The sequence below is a fragment of the Carettochelys insculpta genome, chromosome 2 (genome assembly GCF_033958435.1).
Source record: "Carettochelys insculpta isolate YL-2023 chromosome 2, ASM3395843v1, whole genome shotgun sequence".
Lineage (NCBI taxonomy): Eukaryota > Metazoa > Chordata > Testudines > Carettochelyidae > Carettochelys > Carettochelys insculpta.
In genome coordinates, this window is record NC_134138.1 from 32,464,614 (window position 1) to 32,479,326 (window position 14,713).

Here is a 14,713-nt window from a genome sequence, read left to right on the forward strand (position 1 = left end):
GCCAGATATGAGCTTCTTTTCTCTTTTTTCCTTTATTCTACAAGCAGTTCTCCAACTACAGAACTGCAACCACAGTTTCTTGGGATTTTCCCATTCCCTTTTTAACATTTCTTTATCCCATTTTGGGTCAGCCCAACCTTCCTGGGCAAAGCTCTTTTCTACCTTGCTCAAATCAGTGACTGGCTTCATGCTGCTGTATCGGAACTAAGAGCACAAACCCTGCTCGCTGCGCCAATTCTGTGAGCCGATGCCCAGGTGCCAGCTAAAGGGTCTGGTGGGGCAAAGGGGTGATGCCACACCAGCAGCTACACTAAGCAGCCAGGGCAGCCTGGGTTCTTTGGTTTGTGTTTAGTTTGGGTACAGCAGCAAGAGGAAAATTACACTTAGAGAGGCTTTAACAATTACTTTTTTATTTAAACAAAGACAGACACAATTTAACTAAGACAAATGATTAAAGTAAGTTAGTACTCGCAGTTTTTAAAGGGGAAACAACACAATTTAACTTTAGAAAAGTTTTAGACAAACTAGCTAGCTTAAACTAATACAATTAATGTGTACACAAGAAAGGCAAGTTGCAGGTGTGATTTTCACCCCTGTCTCTTAGACCTGGTGGAACCAGAGTCTTTCCCTCAATTCCTATAGGAAAGAAGTGCAATACAGGTGTAATTTTTACCTCTGCCTCCTAGATCCAGTGCGACCCAGAATCTTTCTCTCAATCCCTCAGGAAGAAGTAGATACGAACCAGGTGTCCCCAGTCTCGGGAGTTAATTCCAGACCTGGCCAGCAGGTGTAGGTGATTGAAACTCAAAGGTGGGGGGTGGTCTGCCAAGCCCCTTTATACCCCTTGTGGCACGTACGCTTCTTCCTGGTCTCAAGTGGCCAAATGGGAGGAATGTTTTGAACCCCAGGTTTTCCAGGGAAGGTGCAAGACTCAATTCGCACCTGTGAATTGTGGACAATTGGGCACCTTTACAGGTGATGGGCGGGGGTTCCCTGTCCTTCCTGGGGAAGTGATCAAGGCATGTCAATTACCGAGATCAGCCAGAAGGGTGGCCATTACCTAGCCCATTCACTGTCTGGTTTTTGTGTATAGTAGAGAGGCTGGGCGAGACAGCACACCTGCGTTTCCAGGACATCAAAGGCTACCTGTCTCCCCTGCTTATTTCTCTCTCTGTCTCTCCCAGTGGCAGGGGGGACAGAAAGAAAAGGCCAGGTGGGGGGTTCATGTCTGGCTACAATTGGTCATGTCTAGAAAATAGATTAATGTGGGAGATTACAGTTTTCAAAAGCTAAAAAGTTATTAGAAAGAGTAGCATGATCAATTGTTCTTCATGTCCACTTATGGCAGGGCAAGAAATAATGTTAAGTTTGAAACAAGGGAGGTTTAGGCTGGATATTAACAGAAAAAAGAAAAGACTTTTCTAAACTACAAGGATAGTTAGGCATTAGAGTTGGTTGCCTAGGTATGTTACAGAATCTCTGTCATTAGTGGATTTTAAGAACCAGTTAGACAAACATCTGTCAGTTAAGTTTTAAATATGTCTAATTCTGCCCCAGTTCAAGGCAATGGATTCAATAAGCTCTTGAGTTTCCTCTAGCCCGAGAGTTCCATGATTCTATTGTATAATTTGATCACTTTCACTAAAACTGGAAGTATTTTCTATTCTCATCACATGAAGAAAGGAACAACACATAGCCTACATAACCAACCTCATCCTGCCTGTTTCCACTGAATCCTAAAATATACTACAACTTCATAATAGATTTCATTTTCCAATATGAAGTACTCACCATAGTGGTACTGAAAGTGAATTTCATGATGCAAAATGAATAATGCAATAATATTTAGTAACTTTTCATCCTACAATAAGCCATTTAATAAGTCACTCCTTGCTTTAGTGTGATTAAATTGCTATAATAGATCTCAACTGGCTGTCACAGCTTTCCATAGAAAGACTTGTAAACTGTGTTTTCATAAATCTATAGCAGATAATATGCATTATTTAGTAAGATTAAGTTATATATATGAACAACGTTTCAAAAATCATTATGTAGCTAGAACGCATGATATGTAAGTTTGGTTTTATCAAGTTATATTACAACTGCTAATCTTAAAACATGCAGATGAATTGAAACAACTGTATACTATCAACAAAAAGGTTTTATATGTAATGTAGATAATAAATGATACGGTACGTGAAATTTTGTTCTTAAATGTACTGCAAATTTAAAACTTTTTCTGTTATTTTGCAAATGTAGTTTCTTCTTTATGGCAAACCTGCAAAAGAGATGTTCAATGACTGATTACAAATTTGAATCTTTTCTTTACCAAATTCTTAATATTTCCCACATTAAGGCTTCATCCTACAACTCAGCTCTGGCCAAAACACTAGAATTACTTCCATGACAAGAATAATATTTCAAATTTTGTTTTGCATCAGGATATATTTTTATTGTCTCAGATAGAAAAACCCAACCCAACCCAACCTATCAAGAGCTCACGGGTTATGACCCTCAGCTGGGAGAATCCCTCATGTGCCAGTTGGGATGAAGATTTTATGAAATCAGGATTATCGTAATTCTAGTAACTTTTTGGATTTGTCCTGGTTGATAATGGTATTTTAATATAGATTTATTTTTGCTTTAGGTTTAGGCTGAAGTTGGCCATTCAAGAGGTTAATGTAACTTGTTCAACATCATATACATTTCTAGATGGCTTTGATTTTTCTGTGTGGGTTCTCCCTTTATATTTTACAAAGTAATTTTTCGGTCCTTAGTGATTATCAAGAAGTGCTCTGTCTCTCCAGTAGGTGAAACTTAATTTTAAAATGTGTTCTTTAATACAAATTTCAATGAACTTATTTGGTAAACTATCAGTTCTAGGAATAATTTATTAATTTGACCAACAGTACTAAGGATGGCACAGTTCAAGTGCAGTGAAGAGTATGACCCCTAGGATTCACCATCTTTCAGAGTACATAGAACAATAAAATCAAACCAAGGCACTAACCTACTGATTAATGTTTACTAACAATCAGCTGACAACACATGACGGTGGCGTTAACAGATTATTGAGTACTAAGTAACAAGACAATCTCAATGCCTCTACTTATATCCCTAAGGGAGAGCCATTCCTGGGGTAGGGTGAATCAGATGACTGCTCCAGACCCCATGCTTCAGGGGGCCCTGAGCTTCAACATCACAGTGTCAGATGACTGAAGACAGAAGCTGACTGCCGTGAGCTCAGCAGGCAGAAGTAGACAGTGAGCAGGAGCCAGAGTGCTGTGTCTGGCCCTGCCTCTTCTCAGCAGCTCATGTCATGTATCATAGTTGTAGTGGGGAACTTGGCAGGCCTGGGTCAGAGGTTTCTCACTGTCACACTGACAGCTGGGCTATTGCCTGTGCACAGTTCGAGTGGCTCCCAGCTCTTCCCTGGACTTTTGGACCCCTTCAGTAGGGTGCTGTGCGCACAGCTCACCCACCCTGCCCACCCATCCTGGTCCTGACATTATTCAAATTCAGACGCCAGGGAATGTGAGAGTCCCAGTCCAGTCTGTACAGGAGAATGCACCAGCATGCAGCAGACATCCCTGACCACCAGAGGGTGCACCTGGCTCCAGGTAAGCCTCCTTGGTCAATGGTTGGCAGACCTGTGAAGCCCCAGTATGTCCCCTTCCCCATCTCCCCCAGCACTGCCTTAGGGGGGACCCAGTGTGTCCCCTTGACCATGGAGGCCCCCTACAGGCTGATATTTTCCTGGGCCCTGCATTCCACTAGTGACAGTCCTGCCTTAACATATTACAACTAAACTGATATACTCAAGGTGAGGACTTACAGGCTACATCTACAGTAGAGCAATCTGTTGACAGAAGTTTCTATAGGAAGATATCTTCTGACAAAACTTCTGTTGACAGTTTGTGACCAGACTGCAAAGCAGATTGAAAAAGCATTCCACTCAGTCGACAGATAGAGGCTAGAGTGTTGGCCACTCTCTTGACAAAATGGCCAACAGGAAACACAGCAGACAGAGTTGCCTGATGTCCCGGAAGCAGGAGAAAGCACCAGCATGCAGCAGACAGAAGCATTTTGACTCATGGGGGAGCGGCAGAATGCTGTCAACAAAGTGCTCCGTTCTTTCAATTTACTTCTGACAGAATGCCTTGGGAATGTGAACGCTCCGTGGGTTTTGTTGACAAACTCTATATCATAGAACTAGCCACAGACTTCAGAGTGCATCTGAATATAAACTCATTATAAACAGAACTAGTAGCATTTCCTATGATTAAGGTTGCACAGTACTTCATATTATAGACCATTTGCAGTTGTGTATAGGTATGCCAGACTATGAGCATTTGGGCTTAAGTTTTCCACCATGAAGTGCATGCCTCAGTCAGAATTTTTCTAAAAAAGTTTCTGCTAAAATAGTTCAAATATTTCCAAGAAAGTGATCAAGGAAAAATGTGGGTTTAACTTAAAACAAAAATGACCACCTATAATTTGGAATTGTTATTCCATTGACTTCATTATTGTTATTCCTGATTGCAGCAGTATAAATCAGGTCAGATGATTATGTCCAAGAATAGTGCACGTTATTTTATCCATAATGTAACCCTTCTATTAATGCCAGATGCCTGCCAGAAGGGCCGGGTTTAACTCCTATGGGGTTTCCCTGTCAAGGATACAATCAACTGGCTCAAGCCCCCACCCAGTTGCCTGGGACAATTTCACCCCCCCCATGCTGGGTGCTTGTAAGGCTGTTCTCCCCGCCTCGCAAGCACAGAGTCTGAGATAGAAATGGCTTGTTTAATGACCATAACCTACCCCAAGGTTACAGTGACAGATGCAGTGTATCTAAGCAAAGAAGAGACAAAACCCCTTTTACCCAGATACCATCCCCATATGCAGTAGAACCAAGTCTCTTGCTGGGGCTTTTGGCCCTTTACCCCCCACACAGTTACAGGGTGTATCTTCTGCGGTGCAGTCTCAAACCCAAAGCCCACAGATACATCACCAGGGCAGTACTAGCTGTCCACTTGTCTGCAGCCTCCCCTTGCTGCCACCGGCTGCCCACCAGTTGCTGTCATCCACCGCTCCTCCTACCAGCCGCCTGCTGGTCACCGTCATTCACCACTCCTCCTACCGGCCGCCCACCGGTCCACCACGGCTCCTACCAGCCACATGCTGGTTGCTGTCATCCGCCGCCACTCCTACCGGCAGCCCACCAGTTGCCGTCATCTGCCGCTCCTCCTACTGGCTGCCTGCCCGTCACCATTTGCACTCCCAACCCCACTGCTTGGGACCACCCTGAGGCAGAACCCTGTGATTTTAGCTCTACATGGCCTCAGCTGCCACTCTGTGATTTCAACTCTTGACATCTCTACTGTGGGGTTTCACAAACACCCTAGTATCCAGCTCTACCTTTTAACAAGTGGGAAGGGTTAGTCAAGCCAGTTTTATAGCTACACAGCAAAGGCGTAGGCAAAGCCAAGGCACCCAGCAAACTGACTTAACCAATACCCCTCCCCTCCTCCTTTACAATGCTTTAAACCAGGGAGCCCTGCGTAATCAATGTCTTATACAGCTATGGCAACTGCCCTGTCCCCCACAACAACCCAAAGCATTGGTGAGATCTCACAACTCCCGCACCAAGTGTCAGCTTAAATTGTGATTTTACAACTACATGTTTACAATAGACCAAATCTCATGGCTTACTTGCTACCCATTAGGCTTTGCCTGAAAAGGTATCACACATGCACACCTTTGCATTCTCATGCAAATGATCTCTGGGAGACACATTCCTCCCAGCCTCAGTATCACACCTGCAGCCCTTTGCATTCTCATGCAGATGACCTCTGGGAGACACATTCCTCCCACCCTTCAGCAGCATTGTGTTCCTTCTGCCACGTTCCCTACAATAAGATATGCAAAAGAATAGAAAATTATCACTTTGATTGTGCTAAAAATGAAAAGAGGCTCAGTACATACTCAGTAAAAAAAACAACAATGGAACGATCCTTTCATCAAATCCAAATGTATCCAATCAATCGAAAAGGCAAACTGAGTTTTTAATCAAAATACTTTTTGTTGTCAGAGTAATATGTGAAGTCCAAGTACTTACTCTATGTACTATGAAACCCTGAAGGTCATTTTTCAGGAAAAATTTGTTAACACAGGGACTCTTTGTGGATTAGAGAATCAACAGTACAAAATAATTTAGTTGCCTTGTCTCCAGGGTGTGATAACTGAATGGTTCTAGGGCTTTTTGTATATTTCTATTACCTTTTCTTCTCATCTTTACATTGGACTAAATAAATGTGTGTTAAATTAGCAGTTCCATCACACACTGTTCAATGACTGGAATTTGAAGTACTAATAGCTCAGCAATTCTCTGTGTTCAAAGCTTCCTTTTTAGGTCATCCAGTAGAGTTTGTTATTTGAGAATTTTCCCAGTACTATGACCCATTCTAAGGTTTTTATCTGGATAGATTATTTTCCCCTTGTACTTTCACAAAGGCGGTGTCTACACTAGCCCCAAACTTCGAAATGGCCATGCAAATGGCCATTTCGAAGTTTACTAATGAATCACTGAAATGCATATTCAGCTTTTCATTAACATGTGGGTGGCCACGGCACTTCGAAATTGACACGCCTCGCCGCCTCGCGGCTCATCCCGACGGGGCTCCTTTTCGAAAGGACCCCGCCTACTTCAAAGTCCCCTTATTCCCATCAGCTCATGGGAATAAGGGGACTATGAAGTAGGCGGGGTCCTTTCGAAAAGGAGCCCCGTCTAGACGAGCTGCGCGGCAGCGAGGCGCGTCAATTTTGAAGTGCCGCGGCCACCAACCTGCTAATAAAGCGCTGAATATGCATTTCAGTACTTCATTAGTAAACTTCGAAATGGCCATTTGCGTGGCCATTTCGAAGTTTGGGGCTAGTGTAGAAATAGCCAAAGAGAGTCAAACACCAAGAGCTCCTCACTTTATTTATGGGCTGAACATGTCTATTTCTGGTTCTATATTCCTCTTCAATAACAAATCAGTACAAAATATTTTGAAATACTATAATCTCCTCTATTCCTTATACTCTTGGGGATTTCACATTTACATCACATATAAGAAACGCTATTCTTGCTGCAAAGCTGAGAGGGTGTATTTCTTCAGACTCTTGTTCCTTTGAAATAATCTCTACCTCCTCAACATGCACATTCCACAACACTGTGGAGCGCACTATGAAAATGAATAATGATAAAGTACTTCCTTAAAAAAATCATATAGCTACAATGCCTTACAGCCTACATCAAGTTTGACTACACAGGTTTGGTACATGGGCTCTCTGCAATTATCATAGAAAGAACTTCTCTCAAAACCTGGGATCCTCTCCTTCCATGACAGCTATTGTAACCATAGAACATCAGTAGCCATTGTACATGTTGCATCAGCCTCATCCTCTATGAACTACAGTGGTAGTCTGCATAGGCACTTATTTCCCCATGACTCAGAGGTGCTTGACACTCCCCTCAGCCGTCTACCCAGCCTGTTTCCGGCCTTCTCTCCCTCCCTCCTGGAGCTTCCTGAATGTTGCAAACAACTGATCTGAGCTACTCTGGAAGTGCTGGAAGGAAGGGCAAGAGGCTGGTCAATGGAGAATCCATAGGGTCCCCCCTTAGATTTAAACTCTTTCTCCAGAATGATACTAGCTTATTTATATTGAAGCCATTCCAGTGCCATTTCCCATCATGATTATGTGGGAACCTCATATGAATGGGTATATATGAGAATGTTCAGGTTCCCATGCCCTTTCTGACTATCTCTGTGCTGCTGAGGAGGGTGAAAGACTTGGGGAAAGAGAACATCACAGATGAGCAGAGGGAACCAAACCAATGTTTGGATTCTCCTTCCAAATGAGGTTGTCATATCCTCTCACACTAAGTATCGCTCTTCAGGGAAGGAAATCCCAGTTATTTGGAAGATACACATAACAGAGTATTCTATCATTAGAAAAAGGGATAGTTGGGAGGGGGCGAGATTGTGACAACTGTGAGAGCCACAAAGTAAATTGCCTCTGGGATGCAAAAATTGTGGCTCTCTTGAGGCATCTAGGTAGACTTATGTTCAGTGCTGGGGTCATGGGACATGCAAGTACCCATGACATAGGCAAAGACTGAAGATAGATCCTGGAGGCCACATATAGGTGGCTAGATAAGAGACTTAAGTCCGTGTTGCTCATGGTAGTAGTCTTTAAAATGCTTCCAATTCCATTTGCAGGGTCTGTTAGACAAGCAGAGTGCAAAGTGTCAATGTGTAACAAGACAATGGTGTATGCAGAAGGGGTCTAGATTTTAAAGAACTTTGGAATCTTTTGGGAAAAGTGGACCATATACAAGAAGGATGGACTTCCCCTAAACTAAAATGGAACCAGATTGCTGGCATTTACATCTAAAAAGATAGTAAAGTAATGTTAAACTAAGGTCATCAGGAAAGCTAACAGATGAGGAGGAACACACTGGATACATCTACACTAGCACACTACGTCGAACTAGCCTATTTCAATGTAGAAACATCGAAATAGGCTACTTCAACGCATATCATTGACACGTCCTCCAGGGCTGGCGCCATCAACGTTCAACTTCGAAGTAGCGATGGGGAATGTCGAAAGGAGCTGCCCCAGAAGGAAATGTGGAGCGTCCACACACACAAGCACTCCCCATTGAAATAAGGGGCCAGCAAAGCCCCAAGCCACTCCCTTAAAGGGCCCCTCCCAGACACACTCAGCCTGCACAGCATGAGATCCACAGAGCCAACAGCTGGTTGCAGACTCCGTGCATGCAGCATGGACCCCCAGCTGCAGCAGCAGCAGCAGCAGCAGCAGCTGCAGCAGCCAGGAACCCTGGGCTAAGGGCTGCTGCACATGGTTACCACAGAGCCCCGAAGCTCAACCCCTCAGCTGATGGCCGCCATGGAGTACCCTGTTATTTCAGTGTAGCGGGACACGGATCGTCCACACATGCCTGTAGCCAGACAAAGTCTCCCCCTTACAAGCCAGCTTGCTCATTGCGCCCCCCCCCCACCGAGGAGCACACAGGGCACGGAAATGGCTGCTGACAGCACAGTCTTTGATGCCCTCATTGAGGCCCAGATATGCTAGCTTATCGTGACCCTGAGAAGCAGAAAGTACAGATGGAAGGCTAACAGGCCAGACTGTCAACATGAGGGGGGGGGCCCTCAGAAATCACCCCAGCTGGCATTGATCAATATGATGCACACACACAATCACCCAGAAGGGGACGTGCCCCGCCCGCACAAAAAGAATGTCCTGTACTCCTAAATTGCTTATCTCTTGTCTTACAAGTGCAAACTAAGTAAGAAATGCCCTTGTAACAAACTGGCGTCACAAAGACAGACCAGTATGATCTGGCACTATAGATAAGAAAGAGAATACGTAACCCAATAGGGGTATAAAAGGTGGGTCCAGCAGAACTCTAACTTTGAGTGCATTCCACCAACTACCTGCTGGTCGGGTCAGGTGATTGCCTCCCGAGGTCCACTACTGGGGACGCCCAACCTCGTATTCGTCTTTCTGCGGAATTGAGTGACCGATCCAGCTTGGCTACGCTGGTATCGAGAGACGCAGAGAGGGTAAGATACACCCATGCTAGGTCTCCGACTTTTTTGTGCACAGCTAAAGAATTAGAGCTCTGTAACTAGATGTCATTGTGCCAAGATATCATTGTGTTAGATGGTAACAGATATCTTTGTACTGGATTGTAACGTAACTTGTTAACACCTGTACTTTGCTAGCATATAAGAAGTAAACAATAGCCTTTTGTAACCGCACGCTTATAACTGTAGCTTAATAAACTTGTAACTAGTTAAGATCCAAGCCTAACTATTTTGTTAACCCTTTTGTTACTGCAACACAGCCGGCACACCAAAGCTGCGTCTACACGTGCACGCTACTTCGAAGTAGCGGCACCAACTTCGACGTTAGGCGGCGAGACGTCGAAGTCGCTAACCTCATGAGGAGATAGGAATAGCGCCCTACTTCGACGTTCAACGTCGAAGTAGGGACCGTGTAGATGATCCGCGTCCCGCAACGTCGAAATTGCTGGGTCCTCCATGGCGGCCATCAGCTGGGGGGTTGAGAGATGCTCTCTCTCCAGCCCCTGCGGGGCTCTATGGTCACCGTGGGCAGCAGCCCTTAGCCCAGGGCTTCTGGCTGCTTCTGCGGCAGCTGGGGATCTATGCTGCAGGCACAGGGTCTGCAACCAGTTGTCAGCTCTGTGGATCTTGTGTTGTTTAGTGCAACTGTGTCTGGGAGGGGCCCTTTAAGGGAGCGGCTTGCTGTTGAGTCCGCCCTGTGACCCTGTCTGCAGCTGTGCCTGGCATCCCTATTTCGATGTGTGCTACTTTGACGTGTAGACGTTCCCTCGCTGCGCCTATTTCGATGTTGGGCTGAGCAACGTCGAAGTTGAACATCGACGTTGCTGGCCCTGGAGGACGTGTAGACGTTATTCATCGAAATAGACTATTTCGATGTCGAAACATCGAAATAAGCTATTTCGATGTTGGCTGCACGTGTAGACGTAGCCCAAAAGAACTCATGGGAATAAGGGGACTTCGAAGTAGGCGGGGCCCTTTCGAAAAGGAGCCCCGTCTGGACACACCGCGCGGCGGCAAGGCGCATCAATTTCGAAGCGCCGCTGCCGCCTGCATGCTAATGAAGCGCTGAATATGCATTTCAGCGCTTCATTAGTAAACTTCGAAATGGCCATTTGCATGGCCATTTCGAAGTTTGGGGCACATGTAGACGTAGCCGGTGTGTGTAGACGTGACGCCTACTATTTCGACGTTGTGCCAGCTACTTTGAAGTAGCCAGCTAGTGTAGACGCACCCACTTAGTAAAGAAGAGAGGATAGACATTGATAAAGTAAAGGTAGAAACTGAAGAGAATCTTCCAAATGAAAAAGGGTCCAATCAGTTACATCACCTAGGCTACGTCTACACTAGACTGCTGCTTTGAAGTATCGTATTTCGAAGTAACAACATTAAAATATGATACTTTGATGCATAGCATCTACACACCCTCTGGACCCAGCGCTGTCAATGTTCAACTTTGAAATAGCAATGTGCTAGATTGAAACGGGCCACCCCAGATGCAGAAAGAGAGCATCTACACAAGCAAGTGGTCCCTTTTGAAATAAGGGCCCAGAAAAGCCCATGGACATGGTCACAGGGTGAACTAGCCCTTCTGGGGCACCAGTAGGCCAGTCCATTAAAGGGTCCCTCCCAAACACACACAGTCTGCACAGCACAAGTCCTTTGTTGGTGCCACTAGCCTCGCAGGCCCAGTGCCCTCAGACATGGATACCCAGCAGCAGCAGCAGCAGCAGAAGCAGCAGCAGCAGCAGCAGCAGCAGCAGCAGCTGTAAGACCTACAAGCCATCTCCTGTGGTGCAGGTGCCCTGCTAGACACTGCACAGGTGGCTGCCCAGCAGCTCCTGCCAGGTGAGCCCTCTCCAGGAGCAGACTGGGCTGCCCCAGACCATGGGGCCCTCCTGCTCCCCCCACCCCTGCCAGGAGCTCCACCAGTGCTGGAGCCACCCCACCAGCTTTGAGTGGTGGGAGCACCTGATCATGGGGGAGTGGGATGTTGACCAACGTCTGCGGAACGTCTGCATGCAGCAGCAGAACTTCATGAAGCTCTGCCAGTGGCTGACCGCCACCCTAAGGCACCAGGACACATGGATATGGTGCACCCTTCCCATCAAGAAAAGTGTCCCGATTGCTGTCTGGAAGCTGGCCACCCCAGACAGCTACCACTCCGTGGGCCACCCATTTGATGTAGGCAAAGCCACAGTTGGAGCCATCATGATGGAGCTAAGGAGGCCTGGGCAAACACCCACTGGGGCCTGGGAGGCTGGGGAGGGGGCCCAGGTGGGGGATCCTTGGTGGGGGAGCCAGACACACACTGCACACCCTCGCAGGTACCCATGTCCCATCCCCGCAGGGGGTCCATGCACTCAACGCCCTGCTGTTCCAGAGGGTCATCTGAGTCAGGAACCTGGATGCTGCTGTCACAGGCTTTGCCACCATAGGGCTCCCACATTGCTTCAGGGCCCTCAATGGGACCCACATCTCCATCAGCACCACAGACCACAGTGGCGGATGCTTTATGAACAGGAAGGGCTACCACTCAGTGATCCTGCAGGCCATGGTGGGCAGCCAGGGCCGGTTCCAGGATGTCTACATGGGCTGGCCTGTCTGCATCCATGACACCCACGTGTTCCTCAGCTTGTACCTGTGCCATCAGCTGGAGGCAGGGACCTACATCCCCCAGAGGGAGATCCTGCTGGGGGACACGTCTTTGCCCCTCTGCCTCATGACAGATGCGGTCTACCCACTCCAGTCCTGGCTCATGTGCCCCTACATGGCCCACCTCAGTGCCAGCCAGGAGCATTACAAAGCCTGGCAGAACCACGCCCGGCAGGTGGTTGAGCAGGCCTTCAGGCACCTGAAGGGCCGGTGGTACTGCCTCCTGGCCTGCCTGGATGTGGGCCTCCCAAACAACCCCCAGGTTGTGGGTGCCTTCTGCATGCTCCACAGCCTGGTGGAAAGCAAGGGGAGGCCTTTGTGCAGGGGTGGGTGGTCAAGGCTGGAATGGGCTATCCCCAGCTGGCTGCCGCTCCTAGCCTACAGGCCCACCATGAGGGGGTCTGGGTCTGGGAGACCCTGAGGGAATATTTTGATTGGGGGTGCAGTGAGTACCACCCTAGTCATCCCTGGCAAGCCTCCTGTACACTGCCCCTACCACCCGCACACTGCCCCCCACCAAAAGCACACACCACATAGGGGTTTTGGAAAAATAAAACTGTGAATCATTGTTAACTAATCTAACTGATTGTCAATAATTCTGGAACTACAATTAACAAAACTATATACATGGGGGATGATTATATATATGAAGGGGGATAACTATATACATGGGGGGGCACATGGATGGCTGGTCATCAGCCCATCATTCTGGGGCAGGGATAGAGGGGTGTGACCCCCACCATGCCTGGGTCACTGTCCACCTCCCCCCACCCGGGGTTCCTGGAGAGGCTGGCTGGGAACCAGGAGGATGGAGAGGTATGGTTGGGATGGGTCCTTGGCCTGGTCATTGACCCCAGCAGGCTCCTGCTTTGAGGGGCTGGCAGGTGGGGCAGCAGGCAGGACAGAAGATGGGGCAACAGTGAGGGTGGCAGGGGGCAGCAGCTGGGCTACCAGCTCCTCAAAGGAGGTGGCCATGCTGTTGAAGGTGGCCATAAAGTCCCACCAGGCCTCAAGGTGCCAGGAAGCCTCCTGCTCGTCAAAGCGAAGCTGTCACTCCATGATATCTGCCTGTCATTGGAGGGCATCAGCCTCCTTGGGATCCATAGGGGCACTGCCCTGGCCCTTCTCAGGGCAGGCACATCCCAGTGCTGGTGGTGCCCCTGGATGGTCCAGGAATCTGGGGTGGGCTGTCCAGGACAATGCATGGCACTCTGCTGCCCTGGCCCGCAGGTGGTGCAGCTGCGGAAACGGGGGAAGAGAGAGGGAGGCTGTGAGTACCGAGCCCTGCCCCATAGCCCATGCCCCTCCATATCCCTGTGGGTGTCAGGTCCCCATCCCCTGTCCCATGTCCATGCATGCAGTGGCTCTGCGGGCAGCCCCTTCATTTTGTCCGTCCATTCACCCCTCTTCCTGGGGGCTGGGTGTGGCACTGTTCATGGGCACAGGTGCTGATGGGTATTGGCGGCCATGGCACTATCCCATGGCCATGCTTTTCCTGGGCCCTGGCAGACTGGGGTTTGCTGGGGGAATGGGGGGCTCCCGATCACATATGGTGCCCCTGCCCCATTCCCCGGGGGTGTCTGCCCTGCAGGGTACATACTGATGGTCCACCACCATGATTGGTGGAGGCCCGTCGGGCAGATGCCCAGCTGGTCTGCAGGAGGGGATGTCCAGTACCAGCTCCCCCTCGCTGGACCACTCAGATGGTGGTGCAGATAGTCCTGGGTCTGGCCCTGGGATTGTAGGGCTGGACTCCAGTCCTGACTCTGGCTCCACATCCTGCTGGGGCTCCTCAGCCACAGAGTCCAGGATGGCTGGGGGGAGGAAGTATCCTGAGGGACCAGGATGGCCCTGAGCTCCTGATAATAAGGGCAAGTGGTGGGAGTGTCCCCTGATGAGCTGGCCAAGTCCTGCGCCCAGTTGTAACCCTGCTGCAACTCCTTACCCTTACTCCTGACATGATCAAGAGTGCAGGCAGGGTGACCCTGAGTGGTCAGGCCCTTGGTCAGCTAGGTGAATGCATCCACATTCTACCACTTGCTCCCCATTACATGGAGCACCTCCTCCTCACCCAGACTCCCAGCAGGTCGCAGAGCTTGGAGTCAGTCCAAGAGGGGCCCCGCTTCCTGCCCCACTGGCTGGAGGCTTGGAAGCCCTGAGATGGCTCAGAGGGGGAGCTGGAGCCCTGGGGGCACTTAGAGGAGATTGGCTGGCTGCCATCACCTTGCTCCAGGCAACTCAGGGGTGCCTTACGGCATGGCTGCTGCCTGCACTGTCTCAGCTTCTTGCTACAGGGTTTCCAGGTCTGTGTGGCTTTAGGAGCCGATGGGCACAGAGATCATAGAGCCCTGCAGGGGCTGGATGGCTCATCTTTGCCTAACAGCTGATTGCTGCCATGGTGG